The sequence below is a fragment of the Terrapene carolina genome, unplaced genomic scaffold (genome assembly GCF_002925995.2).
Source record: "Terrapene carolina triunguis isolate 2854851 unplaced genomic scaffold, T_m_triunguis-2.0 Scaffold62, whole genome shotgun sequence".
NCBI lineage: Eukaryota > Metazoa > Chordata > Testudines > Emydidae > Terrapene > Terrapene triunguis.
The window spans coordinates 6,964,369-6,988,740 of NW_020664413.1; the positions used below are offsets into that span (position 1 = coordinate 6,964,369).

The following is a 24,372-nucleotide window of genomic DNA, read 5'->3' on the forward strand; positions in this document are numbered from 1 at the left end:
CAAATCCATGATGTTGCTGGGCTGTTGATATCTTAAATACTGTTTTATAAGTAGTCAAAAGTTACTTACTTGTAACTTTTATTGAGAGGGGGAGGAGGGCCAGAGATATTGTCCATCCCATGGCTCGGAAGAGTTGACATTTCAGTTCTCTCTGTTTCCTGGTGTTTAGAACGAGTGTATGATATCACATCCTGAGCCCTTCCCCTTTCTCCTTGCCCTGTGAAGCACTAGGAGGAGTCCAGCCGCAGTCACTGTGAACTGGCCTGGAACGCTGTAGCTGATTGTGTGGGGCTGCTTTTGCCACTGCCTGCCTGCTTCATGCGTGCTCTCTAAGAAATAGCAGCTAGAAGACTAACAGCCCTTCTGAGCACAGTGAGTATCAGCTAATTAAGCTAACAATTTCTCTAAATCAGAAAGCAGTATCAAGAAAACTGTGCGTGCACCCTGGGATAGTTGTTAAAACCCAAAGGACAACACCCCACTTTCACTTTCCATCAGTGAAGCAAACAAGGAACAGCTGAGTTTCCTGATATAGCTGGAGTGAAAGGGGCAGCGGATGGGCTGTCTAGAGTACAGAAATTAGATCATTGGTGGGTGCCAGTGGCAGGGGAGAAACGAGGCATACTCATTGTATGAGGCAATGTAGCACTCGCTATGGAGATACGGGGAAAAAACTACTACTTTGTTTACATGTGACTGAACGAAAACTTGACATTGCCATAATGTTGTATGACAAGCACCTCTTACTTTTTTTGCATCTCCTTTGACTTAAATGAGCTTCAGAGTATTAGATGGCAGTAAACTTAATATAAAGGGAATCAAAAGGCCATTTTCCTCTGCTAATCTCGGTTCATCCCTAAAGCTCACAGACTGAGCAAACTTATCAAGAGTGAGTCATTGACGCTCCTTAGCATAACTACCAAATGTTATTGCTCCTTCTGCATTAATCTATATCTGTTTCTAGCTCTGACATTTAGAGCAAAGTAAGATCTAAATGTAAAGAGTTCTACTATTCTTGGTGGTGCAAGGACTGGACCTTCTTGTATTAGTTGTCTGTGTAATGCTAGAATATCTTAGAAGTACAATGTGCAGCCACTTCCAGTATAAGGAGTTTTATAGTGAAGACAAATCTTCAGCTTGCCTTCTGCAATGTGGTTCTGTAGATACAAGCTAAGTTATTCATTAACACAGAAAGCAGATTTATTTTAAAAGGATACTGTTCAATTTCACATTTCACTTACTTTAACAGCCTCTTAAACATAGCGCCAGATTCTGCCACTCTTTACTCACATTGAGTATTACCTTATTCTGACTTTAATGGGACTGTTCGCAGAATAAGGTACTACTCGATAAGAGTGGCAGAATCCGACCCTTAGGTTTTGTCACTCATACACTTCATAACATTTAAAATATCAACATTCAGTATAACATTTATAACTGCCATATAAAACACTCAAATCAATCCCCATATCTAGTTCATGAAGCAACCCCCTTCCTAGCTGCTTGCAAAAGACGTGCTGTTATAGTAGCAAATGCCAGTCTGATTCCAAAGTGTTCCTTTCAAAACAAAAAAGAATTGCTACACTTTGTATAAGATACAGACAAGCTAGTAACGTGCTCTGACTGTGGTTTACATGCATGCACTTCATTTTGAGTCGGACCTACAGATAGCATGGTGATATTTTTGTGAATGAAAGGGAGGGACCAATAATTGTGGCTTGACTTGCTAACAATATAGGCATAGTTTAGCCTATCAGAGTTTAGCAGGAGCTGCACATCTTTCATTATGTGGTGCCTGAGTGCATCCACCAATACCTTCCTGTTGTGCTTCTTATCCACCTTTTCTCTGCTTACTACAGTTCTATCAGCAGTATATAATGATCAATTGTCATTATAGGGGCGCCTGAGCAGGAGAACAGTAGAGAGGATCATCTTTGTCTACTGTCATCTCCTCTGTCTTGTGAGTTTTCCAGTGAAGACTCAGAAGGTAAAGGGTTTAGAATTGTCTTGGAAGTTAAGGCAGCTGACTACTGGACACTCATCCATTGCAAACAGTTATTTCTCTGGCTCCTCCTCCATTTTGATAGTTCCACTCAGATCTAGAAGGTGAGGGATACCTCTTACATGCTTGTTCTTCACTCAGAAAGGTCTGCTTCTCCAGTGCAGCTAGGATACCAGTGGAAAGAAACCCAGGAGAAAAAATAAAGACTTCTCTGCATGAAACAAAGCATGCTGGTAAAGATGTGGGAGCACAGTGCATCCAGTTCCATGATGTCTGTCTAATGTCCTCCTATGTGCTGCTGGATCTAGACTTAGGAATATAGGCGTAGTTGTACCAGATCAACTCAGTGGTCTACCTAGTGCAGAATCCTGTATCGGATGCTTCAGAGGAAAATGCAAGAAATCCTGTAGTGGAAAATGTATGGAATAAATTGTTCATAGAGGAATCTTCTCTCTAATATCCATGTGTTAATGGCTGACTTATGTCCTGAAGCATGAGGATTTATATCCCTTTTATTTCATCTGATGTAACTGTGGATATTCTCATTACCATATAAATGTTCAGTCCCTTTTTTGAATCCTACTAAGCTCTTAGTCTCAGTGATATCTTATCATAGAATCATAGAAATGTAGAAGTGGAAGAGACCTTGAGAAATCATCATCTCCAGCCCCCTAAACTGAGGCAGGATCAAGTAAACTTAGACCATCCCTGACAGGTGTTTGTCCAACCTGTTCTTCAAACCCTCCAATGATGGGGATTCCATAACCTCGTTGGTAATCTATTCCGGTATTTAACTATCCTCATAGTTAGAAAGTTTTTCCTAATAGCCTTGCTGCAGATTAAGCCCATTACTTCCTGTCCTACCTTCAGTGGACATGGAGAACAATTGATCACAGTTGTCTTTTTAGCAACCCTTAACATATTTAAGTCCCCCCTCAATCTTCTTTTCTCAAGAGTGACCATGCCCAGTTTTTTTGGCCTTTCCTCATAGGTCAGGTTTTCTAAACCTTTTATAATTTTTGTTGCTGTTCTTTGGACACTCTCCAGTTTGTCCATATCTTTCCTAAAGTGTGACACCCAGAATTGGACACACTACTCCAGCTGAGGCCTCACCAGTGATGAGCAGAGCAGGACAGTTTCCTCCCGTGTCTTACATATAACACTCCTGATAATACACCCCAGAATATTTAGCCTTTTTCGCAACTGCATCACATTTTTGTGATTCACTATAACCCGCAGATGCTTTTCAACAGCATTACTACCTAGCCAGTTATTCCCCATTTTTTAGTTGTAAATTTGATTTTTCCTTCCTAAGTTAAGTACTTGGCTCTTATCTTTATTGAATTTCATCTTACTGATTCAGATCAATTGTCTAATTTGTCATGGTCCTTGTGAAGTCTAATTCTGTCCTCCGAAGTGCTTGCAACCCCTCCCAGTTTGGTGTCATCTGTAAACTTTATAAGCATACTCTCCACTCCATTATCCAAGGCATTAATGAAAATATTGACTAGTATCGGACCCAGGACTGACGCCTGCGGGACACCTCTAGATCCACCCTCTCATTTTGACAGCAAACCATTGATAACTGTCTAAGTATGGTCTTTGAACTGGCTGTGCGTCCACCTTATAGTAAATTCATGTAGAATGCATTTCCGTAGTTTGTTTATGGAAATGTCATGTGGAGACTGTCAAAAGCCTTACTGAATTGAGATATACTATATCTACTGCTTCTCCCCTGTCCACTAGGCCAGTAACCTTGTGACTATGAGTTCCAAAGATTATGATTTTGATAAAAACAATTTCACATTACCAGATTTAAACTTGATGCCTTTCAATTGCATTGGATATCACCTTGTTTCTGAATAACTAGAGAGGACAACTCATTTTACCTTCTTATAATATACCATTCATCCTTACTCCATTTGCCATAGCCTAGCCATGACTGCCAAGTTTCTTTAAATAGCCTTTTCTGAGAGCCTTTGTTGACTGGTTCTCCTGTTGTGCACTATTTTATTGTATAATAGATTGGAGAGACCTGACTTTCCTTTATAGATGCCATGCTGGTGTGACCCTATAATATCATGTTCATCTCTGTGTTTAATAATTTCTGCAGTGCCTTCCATCCAAGAACCTATAAGTGTGTCACAAACATAAATTAATTAATTAATTAAAGTCTCACAAAGAACTTGTGAGGTAGGTCAGTATCATTTCCCCATCCCCCATTTTACAGAGTGGAATGGTGAAACTGAGGCACAATTAAGATTTGCCCAACATCACACACTGAGTCAGTGCCAGAGCTGCAATTGGAATCCAGTCTCATCTCCCTGTCCTGTGCTCTACTCAACAGACCACACTTATCCCCTATATAGCTTAAGATAGATCTCTAAGATGATGAAAACAATTGTTTTGAATTGCATGCTTGATTATTATATTTTAATTTCTCCTAAGTAAGGAGAAATTTTAGCAACATGGTTGGTTGGTGTTTTGTTCGCTCAGTTAAGAAGTCATTTTTACTTATCAGTTTGCCATATTTTGCTCATAGTAGCACTGACTGTCCCCAGATAACTATTCTCAAAGAGATCTCTGCTGAAAAACAAGGGACACACTTAAAACACATTTTGGTCTCTTTACTGACAACATGGCAATGCCCTTTTTCATGCTCTGCAGCAGTTACACATAATAATGCACATAACTTTAACAAATAGAGCATAACAATGTTATTGCCCCCGGTGCCTAAAAGATCTTGCTGCTGGCTACGTTCTGCTCTCTAAATGAAAATGTAGCCTTAGGCATGTGAGAATAATTGCATCTTTAAGAAGTATCTGCTTGAATGTGCAGATACTGTGTATTATGTGTATTGTATTATGTGTTGTCATCTCTGAATAAAACAGTGCACAAAGAGATACAATCTTTGAAAACAGGTTTAAATTAATACTGCCTAGGTACAGGCTTATAGCAAGTCACAACAAGCTTTATAGATGTACTGAGCATACTCTGCATATTTGTCTGGGTTCATGTGATCCATAGACTTTCCTATCGCACTGCTAACAAGGGACTGCATACTTCACTTTGTTGTCTAATAGCGGGAAGAATAAATGGGCCAAAAACATGTTTAGGTTGGGGTGCGGGGAGGGAATAGTGTCACCTTGGCATGTTCCCAAGCCCCGGAGACTGTGGAAGCTGTTAGACTGAACATGCATGCCTGAATCAGAACTAATTTGAATCCTTTGGTTGCTCAATTAATATTAAGTGCCAAGCACGTCTTACTAGGTATAGGATTCTGCTTTCAGTTACACTAGTCAAGTGTAAATCAATGGCCCTGCATAGTTTTTACCCACGAAAGCTTATGCCCAAATAAATCTGTTAGTCTTTAAGGTGCCACCAGACTCCTTGTTGTTTTTGTAGATACAGACTAACATGGCTACCCCGATACCTGCATAGTATTGAGTATCATGAGGCATGCCTGTGATGTGGAATTCAGTGCAAGGCAGATGGCACCAAGGGTGTTATCAACAACAGCTGTGTTGACCTACAGGACACCAATACAAGCCAAACTACCTCTTGACTCTCTTACCCCCCCCCCCCAAAGGTGTATATAACATCACACATACAGAGCAAGGCTTTGCAAACAACCTGCTAAACTAATTGTAAGTAAATCAGAAAAATAAACTAAAAGTTTAGCTGCTTCACCACTGAATACAATTCAGATCCTGTGTGGTGGAGGCATTCAGAAATGTTCTTTTAAGGGTTGGCATTCCATGGTATGTAGGCAATTCAAAAGGAACTCACCATATTATGAATATAATGCAGAAGCGGAGGTGTATTTTATCCCATGTATAGGAGGTTAGGTAAAGCCAAGCAGCATTCAAGTGGTTCATTCAGTTCTGGTGAGGGGAAGTTATATCAGAAAGCTAATGCCATTCTGTCTCCTCCTTTGAGTTAACATATCTAACCCACTGTCTTTTTTTTTTTTTTCTTCTGAATGGTTTTCAGATTTTAATAATGAGCATATTCTGCATGCATCATTATGGCTCAGTCAACAGCACTCACCTTTGGGTGAGAAAATCATTGGTTCAAGTACTGCACCAGGGGTCTGATGGAGCTACCATTAAAGTCCAGGGGAGTCTTTTCACAGACTTCAGTGTTGAATCAGAATCTAGAAAATGATCTGATGCCAAATGATGACAGTACACAAGGCAGTACTACAGAGATGTGCATCTAACAGTGGTTGGAGGTTCTGTCTTTTGGAGATGATGGGCTGTATTGTCTAATGCTCATTACTGGGCAGATGGTATTTAACGGCCTGATCCAAAGCCCATTGAAGACAATGGAAAGACTCCTTTTGACTTTAGTGGATTTTGGATCAGATGCAAATAAAGCTGAGTAAATAACTAAAAAAAAATTCCATGAATATTCACTATGCTCCCTTTGTGTACAGTTTCTATCAGCAATCTAGCAAACAAGTTTACCAGCAGGAACGTTTGTGGAAACTGCAAATTTTAATCAAACACTTGAGAATATTTGCGCAAAGCAAACTTGGGAATCATAAATGTGAGTATTCTGACAGAAACCCAGGTCTGAGTTACCCATCTAATCCAGAAATGGAAACAATATGTGGCCGATATGTCTGATAAAAACTAATGAGAACAGCTAGAATGTTGACAACTGAATATTCACAAAGAGGTAGGCATGAAGAGTCTATAGACTAAGAAATATATTCGCAGAAACTATTCAGCAAATATCTTTGAATAAGGAATGACTTTGAGAAAATTGCCCATGGACAGTCTGAATGAGAAGGAAGGGTGTTTAATTTATTATTATTATTAGGTGGAGAAAGCTCTGGGGCTCATATTTTTGTCCTGGAAGCAGTGGAACTTATGGATATTCTCATCTTTTGGGGAACAGAGTTAGGGAGTAGATAACCTACAAGCTTCTATGACTAAGACATCATGTCACTTCACTTTAATCCTCAAATTTATTTTAAAAACGTACAGTGAAAATTTGAGTAATCTTTACTCATGTAGTTCGTCCCATTACTAGTTGATGTTTTTAAATTAGTCCTGAACGGTCTTGTGATAGTGTTTCAGCACAGAAGGGAAGCATTCAGGGGACAGTAGTTCCTAGAAGTGATAGGAGTTGTAGACATGGCAGCAGTGCGTGCTGGGAAAAGGATATAAAAGAGATCCCTTTTCCCCTGTTGGAGAGTGAGCAAGAAATTGAGGTACAGCCACATCTTTGCTCAGAGAGGGTAAGCCAAAGTATTCATCATGCAAGGCTTGCAGAAAGGGTCCTTGAACTCTCCCTGCAGAATTAAGAATGCAAATGCAACACTGTGTTGCTAGTGCATCAGAAACAGAAAGTGAAATTGAGAAGAAACCGAGAATAAATGAAAGTGAATTGACTGGTCTGTTTTCATTGTGCAAGTTGAGTGAAAGGCACAAAGTAAACAAACAGCATAGATGTTGAAAAATGAATTACCTCATTATCTTAAATTATATTACTTATCTAACGTGGTGTTTGCAAGGTAGGCAAGGTACAATTTTTCCCCAGCATTCCATCATCATGTGCTAATCATAGCACCATAAGGAAAGATTTTAAAATATCTTGGCTCTTTCAACATACAAATACCAATAGGAATGTTTCTTGCAGAAACTGGGTTCAGTTAGACAAATACAAGAGGAAACTATTAATCTTGGGGGAAAGCCTTTTGTGTTTGTTGCAGAAATGAGTTTCAGCGGAAACTATTTTGCTTGAGGACTAGCTTCTGTTTCCAACTATGGCTGGGTTTCAACAATGACAGTTTAGAAGACTAGCTTTGGGCCATAGAGCAATGTTTGCACCTTGCTTTAATGGGCGGATGTGTTTAATTAACCTTTATCTCTGAAGTAGCAGACATTCTGGCAGTATCAAGGAATGTTTAAGGGAAAACAGTCGTCATAGCAATAAACCTAGACACCTTCTATACATCCAATAACACTAATAATACTGTTAATATATTTGTTTATGTTTAGCCATGGCAGTTCCCTGGAGATATGCCTATTAGTTAGGGTTGCCACCCGTCTGGGTTTTACCGAGACAGTCTGGGTTTTGGCTTCTGTGTCCGGGTGCCATTTAGGGTTGCCAGGTGCCTGGTTTTCAACTGGAAAGTCTGGTCGAAAAGGGGACCTGGCAAGCCTAAATGGCACTCGAACCAAAAGTCAGGTTACTGCAGGGTAATATGAGGTGCTGGTTTATTAAGCTGTGCCAGCTCCTGCTCAGCCGAGACCACCTCTTACCTGCAGGCAGGCTCCTTGAGATGATCCAGCAATCGACAAGGGGAGGAGTGCATGCAATGAGGGTGGGGTCTCGAAGGAAGAGGTAGAGAAGAGGGCGGGGCCTTGAGGGAAGAGGTGGAGCAGGGGCAGGGCCTTGGGGAAAGAGGCATGGTCAGGGCAGGCCTCAGGGGTCCGGTTACCAGCAATTAGAAGGGTGGCAAGCCTACTATTAGTAATAATACTAAGTAGTTATTTCTCCATAGCGCTCTACAACCATTAATTTGTGAATCCTCACAAGATCCCTGAGGATTAGGTAAAAAAAAATATTATCCCCTTTCTATAGATGGATAAACTGAGAGGTTAAGTGACAGGCCTGGTATACTCTAAAAAGTTAGGTCAACCTATCCACATCACTCGGGGGCATGAAAAATCTACACTCCTGAATGACGTAGTTAAGCCGAGCTAACCCCTGGTGTAGACAGTGCTAAGTCGACGGAAGAACTTCTCGAGGAGGTGGTTTACCTACTTGAACCCCTCCCATCAGCATAGGGAGTATCTATACTGAAGCGCTACAGCTGCAGCTTTTTAATTGTAGACATGTCCACACTGTAAATAATCAGCAGTGCTAAGATTGGAATTCAGTTCTTGGCTTCTAGTTCTGTACTCTGGCTGCTTCACCTATGTTTTAGCATATAAAGAGTCATAATAACAAATTTGATTTCTTCTGATAACTGAGGAATAAGATAACTGATTAAACTTAATTGCCGGATTAAGAGTTTGCATTACAAATCTTCAGATGGTTCTGTCTCATCTCCGTTGGTTTTTATTGGAGGCCAATAGCTCCAGCATCATGTAGACCATGGGTGTTAACCCATTCTGGGCAAGAGCCAATAACATTTTTATTACTGCCCATTGGTCAACATTACAAAGCTAGGCTCATGTAGGCTCCTCTACCAACAGTGGATTTCCCACTGATGACGGGAGGATTGCATAAAGATTGAGGTTCGAATAAAACCCTTATGTAGTGATTTAGGGTGGGATTTTCAAATATTGGCCTAAATCTGCAGTAATTAGGCCAATGCTGACTGCTTTTGAAAATCCCACCCTAGACTTTTAGTGAATAAAATTACTGTTCCATTCAGTATCACTCAGTGAGAAAACAAAATCTGCAGCATACTTTCAGGACAACAGATGTTCCTTCCCTTTCTTTAGCCATTTGCATGTACCTGCTTTCCACACACAACTGCCGTAATTATGAGTGCATAACTCTCATGAAAATAAATGGAAAGCTTGCATATGCATGGTCTGCAGGATCAGACTATGGATTGATTCTGCAAACCTTTTACTTGTATGAATAATCTCATCAGTTTCAATGGGTTTGGTAGTTTGGGCCCTGTGTATTGTTGATAATAGAGGCTGAGCAGTGAGGAGAGAAGGTGAGCAAGGCTAGAGCTTGTTCCCATTGAAATTTATGGCAAAGCTCTAATTGATGCCACTTGGACCAGGATCAGGTATAAATTACTGCACATCCTGAGCTAGTCCAAAAATTAAGAGTTGTTGAGAAGAATATTACTTGAACTAGCAGTGTAAATCTTATTACGATTTAGGTATAAATTACCAAACTGAACATAGTCACAGAAATACAAGTTGAAACAATTACTTTATCTTCAGGGAAACTCTTTTGTTAATTGATTGAGATGGATGGAGTTTCAGCTGAAACTCCTGCTTAAGCACAATTGATACTGGATTCATCCCTGGCTCAGTTTCAATGCAGGCAGCCAGTTAACACACAGTGGAAAACTACAAAAACTCTCAGTTATGAAGTTCATCTCCTTACTTAGATGGATGGGAGCTAATTACATTTTTCCTCTTTGGACGAAGAACACGTTTCTGGTTTTGTCAGCATGTCTGATAATGGCAGGGGATTTTCTGAAGGTAATCCTGTAATGAAACTGCAGCCAGAGTTTGCTAATGTCACTCCAGGTGCTGTGGCTAAGAGCACTCTTTGATAATAATAAAAATATACTATAGGAAAAGCTGCTTTACTTCTTATACTCTCATTCCTCAGGAAGTAACTTTTGGTGTAAAAGAGTGTAAGTTATTTTATCTGGTGTAAATCTTTACGGAGAAGTCTTTCTGAACAAATACACCTTTCTGTCTTCATTAAAATCCCTTCTGAAAATGCTGCTATAAAGCATTTCTGTGCTTATCCACCAGGCGTTGCTATCTACTTACTCTGTCCGGTTACAGATGATGAGTTACTAATGCATGTTCAGTCAGGTCTTTGGAAAAGCACACTCCCTGGGCTGGATTCCCTTGATCATTGGCATCCGCTGTTCTTTTTACTGTGCATTTATTCATTTTTTATTGTAATCTTCACAGGGAAGGGCCGTGTGTTTTTCTACACCTCTAGGCACCATGCATGTCTATGATTTGATGTAAATCAATAAAAATGAACCAGGAAACAAAAAGGGTCCCTTACAATGGAGGATAGGTCCATCAGTGGTTATTAGCCAGGATGGACAGGAATGGTTACCCTAGCCTCTGTTTGCCAGAAGCTGGGAATGAGCGAATGGATCACTTGATGATTACCTGTCCTGTTCATTCCCTCTGGAGCACCTGGCACTGGCCACTGTTGGAAGACAGGATACTGGGCTAGATGGACCTTTGGTCTGACCCAGTAGGGCCAGTCTTATCTTAATGCAAATGAGCTTTACAGGAACAGCTGGCAAATTCCGCTCTTGGTTATACAGGTGTAAATCCAGAGCAGAACGTGACCGTGAGTCTCAATATAGAGAAGATGCTAATGGCGAGCACAGTAATGCCCTCTCTGCCACATGTATGTGCCTATTGTAATAATACTTAGCATTTTATATCTTAGAAGTGCTGTACAAATATTAAATAATCAGGACAACACCCTGTGAAATAGAAAGATAAACGCTATCCTCATTTTACAGATTGGGAAGCTGAGTTATTGAATGCTAAGTGAGGCCACAGAGTGAGTCATTGTCAGAACCAGGATGAATACTGCAGGCTCCTAGTCTGGTGTTCAATCCATTAGACTATGCAGCCCCTATGCTGCCTCCTGCAGTATGGTGCTAAGAATTGTCATGCGTAAGGAGCATGCATGTTTCTCACCTAATAGCAATGTTTAGAGTTTGTAAAAGGGTGCGTGAAGACTCCATTTTCTCTTAGTCAATAGGGGAAAATGTCCATAGCTATAGGGGCCAGACATGTACAAGTGTCACAATTGGGATAAAAAAAAACCCACCACAAATTGTAAGCACATACCGTGTTAGTAATGAAAATTAAGAAAACATCTTACATTAACATAGCTCCTTCCAAGCCAAAAAGTGCCAAAGCACTTTACAAACTAATATAGGTGCCCAGCATGCTTAGGTGCCATAATCATCATCAACATAATACAATTATATGGTGATCACTTCTCCCACAATTGAAATGCATCCACTGCTGGGATGAAACAGTGCAGTTGTTTAACAGCACTACACAACAGCTTATGAGAGGGAAGTAGTAAGACGATGCTATCCATCTGAAACTGCAGGGAAATTTTCAGGAAGGCAGAATGTAATTACTTGCACTGGAATTTGGTTGGGATATCTTGCCAGCAAAGGCAGGGGCTGTTGTGGAGGCAGCAAGCTGAGACCGTGGAAGGAAGAGAGTGCATCCTGTTGCTTCATAGCTACCCCAGAGGAAAGGGGGGGCATCCTGCCCACTCATGCTAATCAATCAGCAAGGCGAGGCTAGCATTAGTTGTGGAAAAAGTGCATGTACCTTCCTCATTGAGGTAGGCGCGTGGGCAGTACCTGCCAGAAAATGGAAGCAGTGCTCTGTTATAAAAAGATGTGCAATGCTTCGCTCTAATTCACTGGGAATTAACTATTCAGAGGAAATGCAAAACTGAGGTTTTGACCACTTGTGTTCATCAGAGATCTCATAGTACTTTTTGCAGGTACAGGGTTGTTAGCCATGGTGTCGTGGGCAAATTCCAACTTGCATAATTATTGTCCTGCCTCCACAAAATGCTTCAACTGAAGAAGTTAGTCCTTACTTCCTTTTCTAGAGAGGTATAGCAGAGTGTTTTTGCCCACTGTTAAACAGCTGCTGCATTTTGTTAGTTCATTTGAAGTATATTGAGTTTTGGTCATAGGTGGCAGTGCTTGGAAACTGAAAGCCTATATTTATCCACAGAACAGGCAGTAGCAGTGTAAACTTCCCCCACTATGCCATGCCAATATGCTTTAATTCTGACCGGAGAGCAGAGAGCGTTGTTCAGTTTCCAGAGCCCACTCAATCCTTTGCCTCTGCTGAGACTGCTAAGGTGTCAGTTGCATTTGTAGTTTTTGTGATGGTACCAACTTCCAGCCACTATTGTCCTAGGCTAGGTTTGAACCAGAACCCAGCCCATAACCACTTCCCTGATGGACTGGTCTGTATTGCATAGTAGTAGCCAGAGGGGTGGTGTCACCTCGTATGTCTTGCTGTCCAGCTGGGAGCACCTCATGGGTCTGGGAGAATGCATTTTCACATCAACTGTAGTAGCTGTTGCAGAGCATGACAGTGATCTGGGAGCTACCCCTCCAAATCTGCAGGGGAAGAGCAGCAAGCATGGCTGCTGGAATTTCGCTAGGCGAGGTGGGATTATGTAGATAGAAAAGAAGGGACAGGTATGAATTAGTCTGTAATGTTCAGGTTGGTGTATCTGTGCAGCATGGCCCCAGCGCTTAAAGCGGTCTGAAAAAAGTGAGGGTCTGTCATCCTCTGGGAGCAGCAGCTTCAGTAAGACAGAGCTTAAAGTGTGCCCCTTAGCAACCTGGCTCCCAGTAAATGTTTTTTTGCTGGGTCTGTGACCCCTTGCAGCACTTTCCCTTCCCTCTCTCTCCCCCACCCCACACTTTAAGCACTGCATGGCCCTGTACTGCATGAAATGTGTGTCACCCACTAGTGGCTGGTCTGTAACTAATAAGCCTTACTATTACCCCTACAGCCAGTAGAGGCATATTTTTAGCTCAAGTGGTAAGGGGCCTGTCTCTTGGAGAGAAAACTTGCACTGTCTATTGCCCTGCCCAGCCCCATCCCCAGCTTGTGACCTTGATGGCCATGTGGTGCCTGCTTATGACTGAAGTCTTTACAGCTAAAGATTTATTACAACTGCCTTGGCTTGGCCTTCTTGCTATCAGCTCTTGCAAGAGGAGGTGAAGGAAAGCGCTTATTCTACAGCTTGGGGATTTCTCTACTGGAGGTAGAAGAAAGAAATTGGTGAAACTGATGCGGTAGGTTGTAGGTACAGCAATTAAGGGCAAAAACAAATCAATCACATCTACTTGTTTTTACACTTGGAGCTTTTGTGAACTGACAGGACACATTCCTTTTAATTTATACCTGCTACAGAGAAACAAGACCCAGTAATTACAAGAAAGTTCACCTGTGCCATGTGATAGCTGTGTCCAGGATCAACAGTTCAATCATGAGGTACAGTGAACTTGTTGCATGTGCAATAATCACATGAGGATGCAGAAAGCTGTGGAGATAGAGGAGAGTTTGTTTCCCACAGCTAGGAGATAAATCTCATTCTCATTTAACCAGAACACGGTAGCATAACTGAGGTTGTGTCAGGACACACATGCTGGCATTGTAATAAGAATGCATGACCAACACAGATTCAAGAATTTATAAAAGGATGTTTATATTTTAATTTATACAGATGATTTTTGAGGATGCAGAAGAGAGTCCTAGCATAGACAAGAGGCTCAAACTTTGTATTTCCATTGCCAAAAAATTCCCCATGTTTCAGTTTTCAAATCGTAAGGTTTTTCTTCCAAAATGTTATATTTACCTGCTTTTATTTTTAACTTTCATGCGAAGTAGCGTATTGGTCTTATCTTTTATTTAAACAAAGGTTGCAGCAAGATGATGCTTGAAAGCACAGAGTGGGAAAACTTGAATGTGATTTATTCATATAGTGAAGAAGTTAGTAAGAACTAGGAGTCTTGCTGAACAAAGCATTCTGGAAATAACTGTAAATATCAACTCAATGTCAACTAAATATCAAAGATGAGCATGAGGCAAACTCCCACATCTGAACAGCCCTGAACTTTAAGTTTGAATTTTGCAAATGGTCCCCTATTTTTGTAATGGGCAGAACCAAAACACTGGGTCTTCACCGCTTCCCGCCAAAAGACAGGAAAGATCATACTGGGACATGATAGCTCAGGCCCATCTCTGCTAATATCAGCCAAAGATGAATAAAATACAAACTCATTTTAAAAAAATTCAACTGAATTTATATCCATTTCCTGCTGAATTGAAACCTCCCCAAAAAATCCCCTGAGAAATTTTAAGAAAACCACCACCACAATCATTGCTGAGTCTTTTGTCTGGAGGACTCTGAGGATCCTCAGCTGATTCAAGCAAAGCATGCTTCACAAGCTAATCAAAAGAGAGCTGCAGCAGCAGGTGGTCACATTGCTTAGGCTTTGCAAAGAGAAAGTTAAAAGGGTGGGATTGCATCAAGTTGGGGAGATGTACATGGTTAGGCTCTGCAAAGAAAAGTGAAAAAGGTGGGTTTGCAGGGATGTGATATGGTTATTCCATTTGGCATCTGCCTGCATGTCTCATGCCACATTGGCAAAAATTTGGTTTCCAAAGTGCATGTGAGGACGCACTTTGTGGGGAAGGAAGTGACAGCTGCCTCCACTCTGCAATAAGCTCTCAGGCTTGTTTTATTTAAAGACCCTTTCTGAATTTACAAGGGAGTAACCTGATGAGTTAATACACTTATATAAGAAAAAATCCATCTTTTAAAATATGGGTCTACCTATCTGCCTCTCTTGCCCATTCCCAACTATGTACATGCTTCGGAGCCATCCAGTATGCCTGGAATATCTGCCCCTATTCATATCCCCACTAAGCTTCCCATGGGAAGCAGCCCGAGACCAACATTTGCTATGTGCCACCAAACATCTATTGGTAATGATTTTTGATCACTACTGTGCTGGGTTCAGCATTATCAGCTAGTGTTGAAGACCTCTAGATTCTCTTTCCTGAGCCATCATTCCACTTTTGAAGAGAGGTACCCTTTCACTCTTTTTTTATCAGAAAAGTAATGCCGATTTGATTGTCAGAAGATACCAGCACATGAGAATGAGGTGTAAATATAGATTACAGCAAGTAAAACTGACTGAAAATCTAGCACTCACTAATATGGAAGTGTTTGGATGCTGCACATTAATTAACCACTTCTGGGCTACATTTGCATTTTCTGGCCGGACTTTAATGAACTTTGGATCAATCTGTAGAGCTTAATGCATACATTATGGCCCCAATTCCCCACTGTCTTGCACTTTCTATGTCATTTTCACCAGTACAAGGTGTCATTTTGATCTGGTAGCATTTTACATCCACTTTCTACAGATATAAAAGACTACAAAAGACTACAAAAGATGCAAGGCAGCAGAAAGACAAGTCTTATGTGTTCAGATGCTTGGCTTTAATCCTACTAAAACTATTAGAGAGGCATATATAAAGGGTAAAGCCTTGGTTTGGGTTATGAAAGGAATGTAGCTATATGTGACAGTTCAGATGCATTAGTGTTCTGGTATTAATAGTCTGATCAGACAAATGAAGCCAAAGTTTCTAGAGTTGTCCTTCACAAAATCTGGCTTGAGGATGAATTGCAGGTCTGAATAGATTTGAGCAATTTACAATCAGAAATGTCAAATTTTGATTAATTGTCCCCTAAAAGCTTGTGTAAAGCTACCTAATAAACATGATCCCAAAGTTGTACAAAGTTGATTGTATGATTAAAGTAAAATCATAGTTCTCAAGCCTCTTAACAGGTATAGACATGTCTTGGGCACATTTTTTTCCATTTAGGTGAATAGACAACACCTCCTGAAAGGTATTTGTTGGCAGTCTTCAGTACAGATACATGGGGCCAGATTCTGGCCTCAGTTACACTAGTGTAACGTCAATGGGCTAAAACTGAGATTGGATTCTGGCCCAGGGTTACCATCAAGACTTTAAACTTGGTTTGATCAAGGAATGGCCAAAGAGGCCGAGGGATGCTGGGCAGTCCTAAAATGTTAATCCCAGGGACAGGACAAGATCTGCAAGGCCAGATGTGTTATACTACAAATCAGACAAATTTAGGATTACTGGCATTTATTTTTGAAAAAAATTGTTAACATATAAAGCCAGATCCTCAGCTGCTGTAAATCAATGTAGCTCCACTGAAGTCAATGGTGCTATGCTGAATTACACCAGCTAAAGAACTGGCCCTACACAGTACAGTGTATACAAGTTCGGTGAATCCCATCAGCAGTCCTCAGGTTTGCAAAATTTGGGCACCTCTACTTCAATTTAAAGTGTCGTTTGAAATAACTTGTCAGCATATTTCTGTTCTAGTTAACTTGGCTATTAATTTGTTTCCTAATAACTTACTGCCCTCGCTAAATCAAATATAGAACCCTATTCAATGCAAAATAGACATATTATCTAGAGTGAAGGTTCTTGACTTCTTCTTTGGTTCCTAAGACTCACATTGTATGTTGTGTGTAACATTATGCGTTAGCCCTGGGCTAAGAATCATTTATGGTTTAAGTTCTTACTGAGAATTCCTGGCTCTTGTTAATTGTTCCTCCTTCAATAGTATTTTAATGTAGAATTTTATGCTTTTGTGCTTTACATTTTTATGTTTATGCAAAAAAAGAAATCCATCATGGAAATCATTAAATTTCAGGACTGGAGAGAGAGAGAGAATGTCCTGCTGTACTCAAATTATTTTTTATTTCCATACCACGTGGAGGCTGAGGACTGTTACACAGAAGTTCAATAATCCATTCCATGCTTTTTTTAAAAGGAATATCATCCCTGAGTTTTAACAGTATCTCAATATAGCAGCAGGACATACATCAGAGGAATGATACAGAAATAAGGGATGTCACTTAGAAGATATATATTTTGTGACCATAGGCACTTAAGTATTCATTCATTATCTGAGCTAATTAATAGGATGAGTAAGGCCTGTATAAGCAGGAGGAGCACTAGTAATTTATACTAACATAATTAGCTTCTAGCAGTTAGGGTTGTAATGAAAAGTTAATTTCAACCCCTTTTGTCAGGCCCATAAATGTAGGCTATAGTTGATTGAGAAGATAGGGATGCTAGAGGAGCTGTTATACAATACTGTTGTGGTACAAGGTACATTCATTTTTAAATCACTTTCCTTAATCATCAAACCTAAAGTAATCATACTTTTTAATCACTTTAGTCAAAGGGAAATGAGAAGCTGGTTGTAGGTATATTGGCTTCCCCACCACAAGAAACATGTTGTTTCTATAGAAGAATACTGTGTAAATGAACATATGAATACTGAACAGCATTACTGGTAAATGTCCACTCCACTGTTCCCTCTAAGGTCTGCGTGTGCACACAGATCTTAAACCCCACACACACGGCAAAACACCGTGCACAGAAGAAATTTTTTGCGCACATGTCCTGTCAAAAATTAGAGGGAACATTGGTCCCCTCTGTAGTAAAAATGTTCTGAAGCCCAGAAGATTATCATGCAGGTTGTTTCTCCAGTACTACTTTGAACAACTGAATGACTTAAGATGATTAGAAATTATGTCACAATGATACTACATTTATGTAGCACCTTTCAGCTACTTGGATCTCCTTATCAACTTTACTAATTGGACAAACTATAGAAAGGAACCACTTTACCCACTGCTGAAGGGCTGTCACCTCTGGGGTGAAATGCAACAGCTGATTAACAGTGCACAACACATTACACAAGCTTATCAGGGGAAGAATCTATATCAAAGCGAATTTACAGGAGGAAATTAAGTATGCAAAATATAACTATACAAACTGGAATGTGCTCAGTACACCTGGGTTAACACTTTCCCCTTGGTAAAAGTTAAGGACTACAGCTTACTGGCACTTGGATTCACAGCTCATGCAAAAGGCCGCATAGTTGGGAGTATGGTGCTTTCTTGAAACCTTGTTGGGACGATGATTCAGAAATGACTTAGAGAAAAGCACATCATTTACTTAATCACCAGAATCACTTCCTGCAGCATCTGGATTTTCAGGGGAGCTCCCTCAGTCAAGTATTGACCAACCCTTAGACTGGGAGATTTAATACACCTCTACCCCAATATAACGCTGTCCTCGGGAGCCAAAAAATCTTACTGCATTATAGGTGAAACCGCATTATATCGAACTTGCTTTGATCCGCCGGAGTGCACAGCCCCACCCCTCCAGAGCACTGCTTTACCGCGTTATATCCGAATTTGTGTTATATCGGGTCACGTTATATTGGGGTAGAGGTGTAATATAGTGCAGAGTGGTATTGTTGCAAGTGCAGTGAAAGCTATAGAACATCAGGGTTGGAAGGGACCTCAGAAGGTCATCTAGTCCAACCCCCTGCTCAAAGCAGGACCAATCCCCAACTAAATCATCCCAGCCAGGGCTTTGTCAAGCCTGACCTTAAAAACCTCTAAGGAAGGAGATTTCACCACCTCCCTAGGTAACCCATTCCAGTGCTTCACCACCCTCCTAGTGAAAAAGTTTTTCCTAATATCCAACCTAAACCTCCCCCACTGCAACTTGAGATCATTACTCTTTGTTCTGTCATCTGCTACCACTGATCCATCCTCTTTGGAACCCCCTTTCAGGTAGTTGAAAGCCGCTATCAAATCCCCTCTCATTCTTCTCTTCTGCAGACTAAACAATCCCAGTTTCACTCCTGCATGCCTGAGCAATATTTTTATACTCCTCGCTGGTCATTTGTCCAAGCTGCCACTTCTTGTAAGCTTCTTTTTTGTGTTTAAGATCAGCAAGGATTTCACTGTTAAGCCAAGCTGGTCGCCTGCCATATTTACCATTCTTTCTACCCATTGGGATGGTTTGTTCCTGCAAGGGATTCTTTAAAATACAGCCAGCTCTCCTGAACTCCTTTCCCCCTCATGTTATTCTCCCAGGGGATCCTGCCCATCAGTTCCCTGAGGGAGTCGAAGTCTGCTTTTCTGAAGTCCAGGGTCCGTATTCTGCTGCTCTCACTTCTTCCTTGTGTCAGGATCCTTAACTCGACCATCTCATGGTCACTGCCTCCCAGGTTCCCATCCACTTTTGCTTCCCCTACTAATTCTTCCCTGTTTGTGAGCAGCAGGTCAAGAAGAGCTCTGCCCTTAGTTGGTTCCTCCAGCATTTGCACCAGGAATTTGTCCCCTACACTTTCCAAAAACTTCCTGGATTGTCTGTGCACTCCTGTATTGCTCTCCCAGCAGATATCGGGGTGACTGAAGTCCCCCATGAGAACCACGGCCTGTGATCTAGTAACTTTTGTTAGTTGCCTGAAGAAAGCCTCGTCCACCTGATCCCCCTGCTTCCTTTTGACTTTTAGAAAGAGTTGTAAACATCACATATGCTTTCAGGCACTGTCAGAGTAACTCTGTGAAGGTATTATAATGAGACATGAATAATACAATGAGAGAAACTAACTACTGTAACTACATTTAGATCCAAAAATCTATCTTGTGTAAAATACAGTGCTTAGAAAAAAGTCCTACTCGGTTTAATTGGATAAAAGGCCTCCATGCCTCACAATATTTGCAATACCTGTTTATAAAATTAAAAAGAGAAACCTGCATTAAACATAAATAATGACATTACAGCCAAATATGCAGGTCTCTCTTTAATGGATAACAAGCTATGGTTTTTATTTCTAGAAGAAGATATTGACCTGGTCTCTTTGTAAGAGAATAAATCAGTTTAATTAAATACTATATATACAGAAACAGATATTTTGAGATTTCTTAATGTATTTTGTATTGACAAGGCTTCATTTTGAAATAGTGATCACCTCATATTCAATGTCTGGTTGCTATCACATCCAGTTACTCATGTTATTAACTGATACATATATCAATAATGTGATCTGGACAATTTAATTTTAGTTCCTTATTATTGAGATTTGATTCTCTCCCAGCATGCAACATTTTCCATACTGGTTCAAATCCCTATCCTACATCCCTTACTCAACTGAGTCGTACCAATTAACTCAGTAAGCCACATTCTCAATATTGTCTGCTCCACTGTTACTGAGGAAAAATTCTCCCTGCCTTCTATAGGAGTTTTTCCTAAGCAAGCCCCACTTTCATGGAAATTGATAGCTAAATGCTATTTGGCTTCAATGGGATCAGGCCCTGATTAAGGGGATTAGGATCAGGCTCAGTGGAACTGCAAGTATGAGTAAAGACAGCTCATGTGAGGTTGCAAGATCCAGCCCTAAATTTGTCATGTTACTGATTACTATGCTGACCTGCAGGTGCAGGACTCTTAAACCACTTGGAATGTGAAATCCCTTGCCTCATAAGCTAGGAGAGGTCATTAAGAATCTTCCTCTTACAAATTACCTTGGGGTTTTATCCTGTCACAAATCTCCGCTTTAGCTGAAGCTGCAAGATGATTTTCCATTGAAAGTCTGTTTCACTGTGATGACTTCTGCTGTCTGTGGCAAAGAGGAAATGGCTGAGGAAAACAAACTGCCATTAACTCCTTGGAGGCCAAAAACAGTTATATTTCATATACTATGAGTTGTTTCCCACATGTAGCCACTATTTCAGTTTACTCCACCTGGGTTTTTTGAATCCTGAAGTTCGTAGAGCATGACAGAGCCAGACCCAACCTTTTAAAGGTCCAAAATCATCTTTACAGTATGGTTGGTGTTATGCTTCTCCATGCACAAAGACCAAACAGATCTTTGTGTTGTTTTACATTGAGAGAACAACAAAGTAAGAAAGAACAAGTCTGTATGAGTCTCTCTTCTGCCAGGGTATTTGAGAATAAACTGGATGACAAAATCTGCACATGGGAGGTGTGCTTTTAAATGTAAGGTCTAATACTCTGATGGGCCTGATTCTCTCCCCTGATCCACTCCTTTGTGCCACTCAGATACTGCAGAACATTGACCACACATGGCCAATTGTGAATACCCTCAGTGAGTGGAAGGAAACTCTGTGCAGGTGTAGCCAACACCCCTTCACCCACACCCCAACTCCAGTGTAGAGGACATCCTGGGAATGTAGACAGATCACAGCTAGTGTTCCTTCACTTCTCAGATGTCCTGTAGTCCCTTAGGAATTGTTGCCAGTTAGCATAGGTCAGAGCAGCCCCTAGGTCATTCTACCCTATGCCAGGGTTGGGGTTGGAGTTGTGCAAGGCAGAGAATCAGGGAGTTGTAACTGACTCCCACAACCTGCTGTCCCTTGCACTGAGCAGATCTCAGCAGAGGAAAGAATCTTGCCCTGTTTTTCTAACTTCCGGTGCCACAAACTACAACTAGGCTCTGCAAATCAAACTTCCTCAATTATAAAGGTTTTGCAGTTCCTGCTTAGCTGACAGCTACACTGATAATACTCAAGGCAAGGACGATTACAAACTCATTCTTCCTAACTTGTATAATCTTCAGTGGAAACAGTGGCAAAAATTTGTTCATATCATATCTATGTGGCACTCAAGAATTTAACTCCTGGAAGGACAGTTGTTTCTGAACTTTCTAGGTGGAAGCCCTTGGTATGAATATGCTCTCTTCAAAATGTCATATGAACTGTTCATTTCACAACTGATCTATTACAAAATCCCAGGTTCCACAAACCAAAAACTAATAATGGCTTTTAAGATGTCAGCAATAAACGGAAATATGGAAGGAAGTTTTCTGAGGGACCTTGCAACACTGATCCACCCAACCAATATTGCCCGTATTCCACTATAAGGGATAATTCCAGATGATCCCAGCTAGTGAAGAGAAACTGGAATGAGACAGAAGGGCATTCATTCTCAACACTATGGAACATTATCATTAAACTCTGCATGCAAGGAGTTCTGTATTAAACACAATGGTCCAAATTGAGAATTGGTATGAGTGGGTGGCATGCCCATTGAAGCCAATGGACTTGATTCTCCACTTACGGTCTCCTTGTGTAGTCATTTGCACTTGTCCAAAGTGAGGGCCAAAGGGGTGTAAAACATTGCCAAATCAGAATTCTCCACTCACATAGGTGCTGAAATTTCATGCCCATTTTCTGCAAGTGTAAATGACAACACTGGGTGGGGAGAGTAAGGCAGTGGAGAATCAGCCTCAGTATATTGTGTGTCTTCTCATTCTGCCTCCTCTACCTGGAACGTCCTCCCTGAACCCATGTGCCACCCAATCTCTCCTTCAAATCCCTACTTAAAACCCTCTTCTTTTGGTCAACTCATTTCACTACTAGCAAATCTAACTTACCTATCATGTTCATCACCATGATTTCTAAGTTCCTTCATGCCAGTTGACATTCTCCCCAGATTTTAGTTTTACACTTATAAAATGTAGCTGTTGTTCCAAGATGTCTATATATCTTACTCTTCCTTTGTAAAAAAAAAAAAAAAAAAAAAGTTTACTGCTCACTCACACGGGCTATTGTTAATTATTATTGCTGTAGCACAAAAAGCACACTATCTAGCATAATGGGAACCTGACTGGGTATGCACCTGTAAGAAATACAGTCCCTGCCACAAGGAATTCGCAATCTAAACATATGATGAGAGAGAACAGTTGGAGATAACATTCAAACAGATGGAGGTTTATTTATCTATGATTTTAACCCCTCTGAGGCAGGGAATTTGTCATCTTTCTGTCTGTAAAGCATCTGGGATACAGTTGGTGCAATGCAAATAATAATACAAAGGAACTTATTCTCCTCTAAATTGATGTGTAAAATTCTTTCCCAAAGTACTGAGGCAAAAATACACCGTATAATGCCTATGGTAACCATGCACATAATACTGGTCACAACGCATACGGATTCAAATCATTATAGCAAACAATATGCTTTGATATGCCTGGATTACTTTACAAGTTTACATTTCCCCTTCACCTGTGACCAATAAATAGAGGATAGATGTGGTTAAAGGTCACACTAGCATGTAAAAATTGCAGTGTGGATGTTGCAACTCTGATGGAGAGTGGAGCTAGTCACCAGCACTACAGGTGGGCTTGAGAGCCTAAGCTGCCGCCCAAGCTGCAACATCCACATTACTATTTTTAGCAGCTAGCCCGACTATACCCAGGCTGGAAGACTTGATCCCAGCTGGAGCGCAGACACATCCGAAGTCTCCACAAGGCAGGCAATACTCGGGTTAAGCCAGTGTGACGTGCTGCAAACTGTCTCCATAGGCTACTTCTTTAGATTAAATATGTAGGCAGCTGTAGACTGCATTGAAAAACTTTGCAAGCTGCTATTTGGCTGCTTATCTGATTCATTAGGTGAGGATGGGACTCCTAAAAAGAGAGAGAACTTTGGACCTTTAGCAACTCTGTCCCCTCACAACAAAACTATCTCCTCCCATCCATCCCTATCCTCTTACTACCCCAATTCAAATAAAATATATTTTATTGGCATCTTACGATGTATGAGAGAGAGAGACAAACACAGACTCTGGGTGTGTGTCAGCAGCATCCAGCATTCGCCCAAGACAAGGCCTCACAGCTTATTGTTTGATCCCCCTCGCCATTCCTGATGGGCAGCTGGCTGCTGTGCTGAGCAGTGGTATTGCTGCCATCTTTCCCTGCCCGCCCCCCAACCCCAGCACATTTTTCTTCCTCATTTGTAGAGTGTCTTTAAACTGGGATCGTCTGAGGGAGAGTTCATGTCGCACTCCTTGATATCTCAGATGGTGAAGTAAAAAGTATCTCTGGGTTTTAATCTCTAGCATGCTGGATCCAAAAATTCCCTTCCCCTCCTCCTTCTTGCCAACTCCTTCCCTTCCCAACACCAGCCCTCCCTCAGCCACCTCCCTATACAATCCTCCCATACCCACCCCCTCCCAACACCAGCCCTGCCCCTATCATCCCACCACCCCTCCATCCCTCCCCCACCTATCCCAACACCATCCCTCCCCCACCTATCCCAACAACAACCTTCCCCTGCCATCCCAACACCAGCCTCCCCCACTCCTCCCACTGCCATCCCACCCCTCCCAACACCAACCCGCCCCTGTCATCCCAACACCACCCCTCCCTCACCTCTCCCAGCACCATCCCTCCCCCTC

The 24,372-nt window shown here is 41.2% G+C and overlaps 1 protein-coding gene across 1 annotated transcript in view; it reads left to right on the top strand.

The window, feature by feature from the left end:
• The first annotated feature begins 240 nt into the window (after positions 1–240).
• Positions 241–24,372, top strand: part of RALB (RAS like proto-oncogene B) — a 66,408-nt gene continuing 42,276 nt past the window's right edge. Inside the window, exon 1 of the mRNA XM_026647392.2 lies at positions 241–372. The gene's annotated coding sequence lies outside the window, so the exon portion shown is untranslated. The remainder of the gene's footprint in view (positions 373–24,372) is intronic.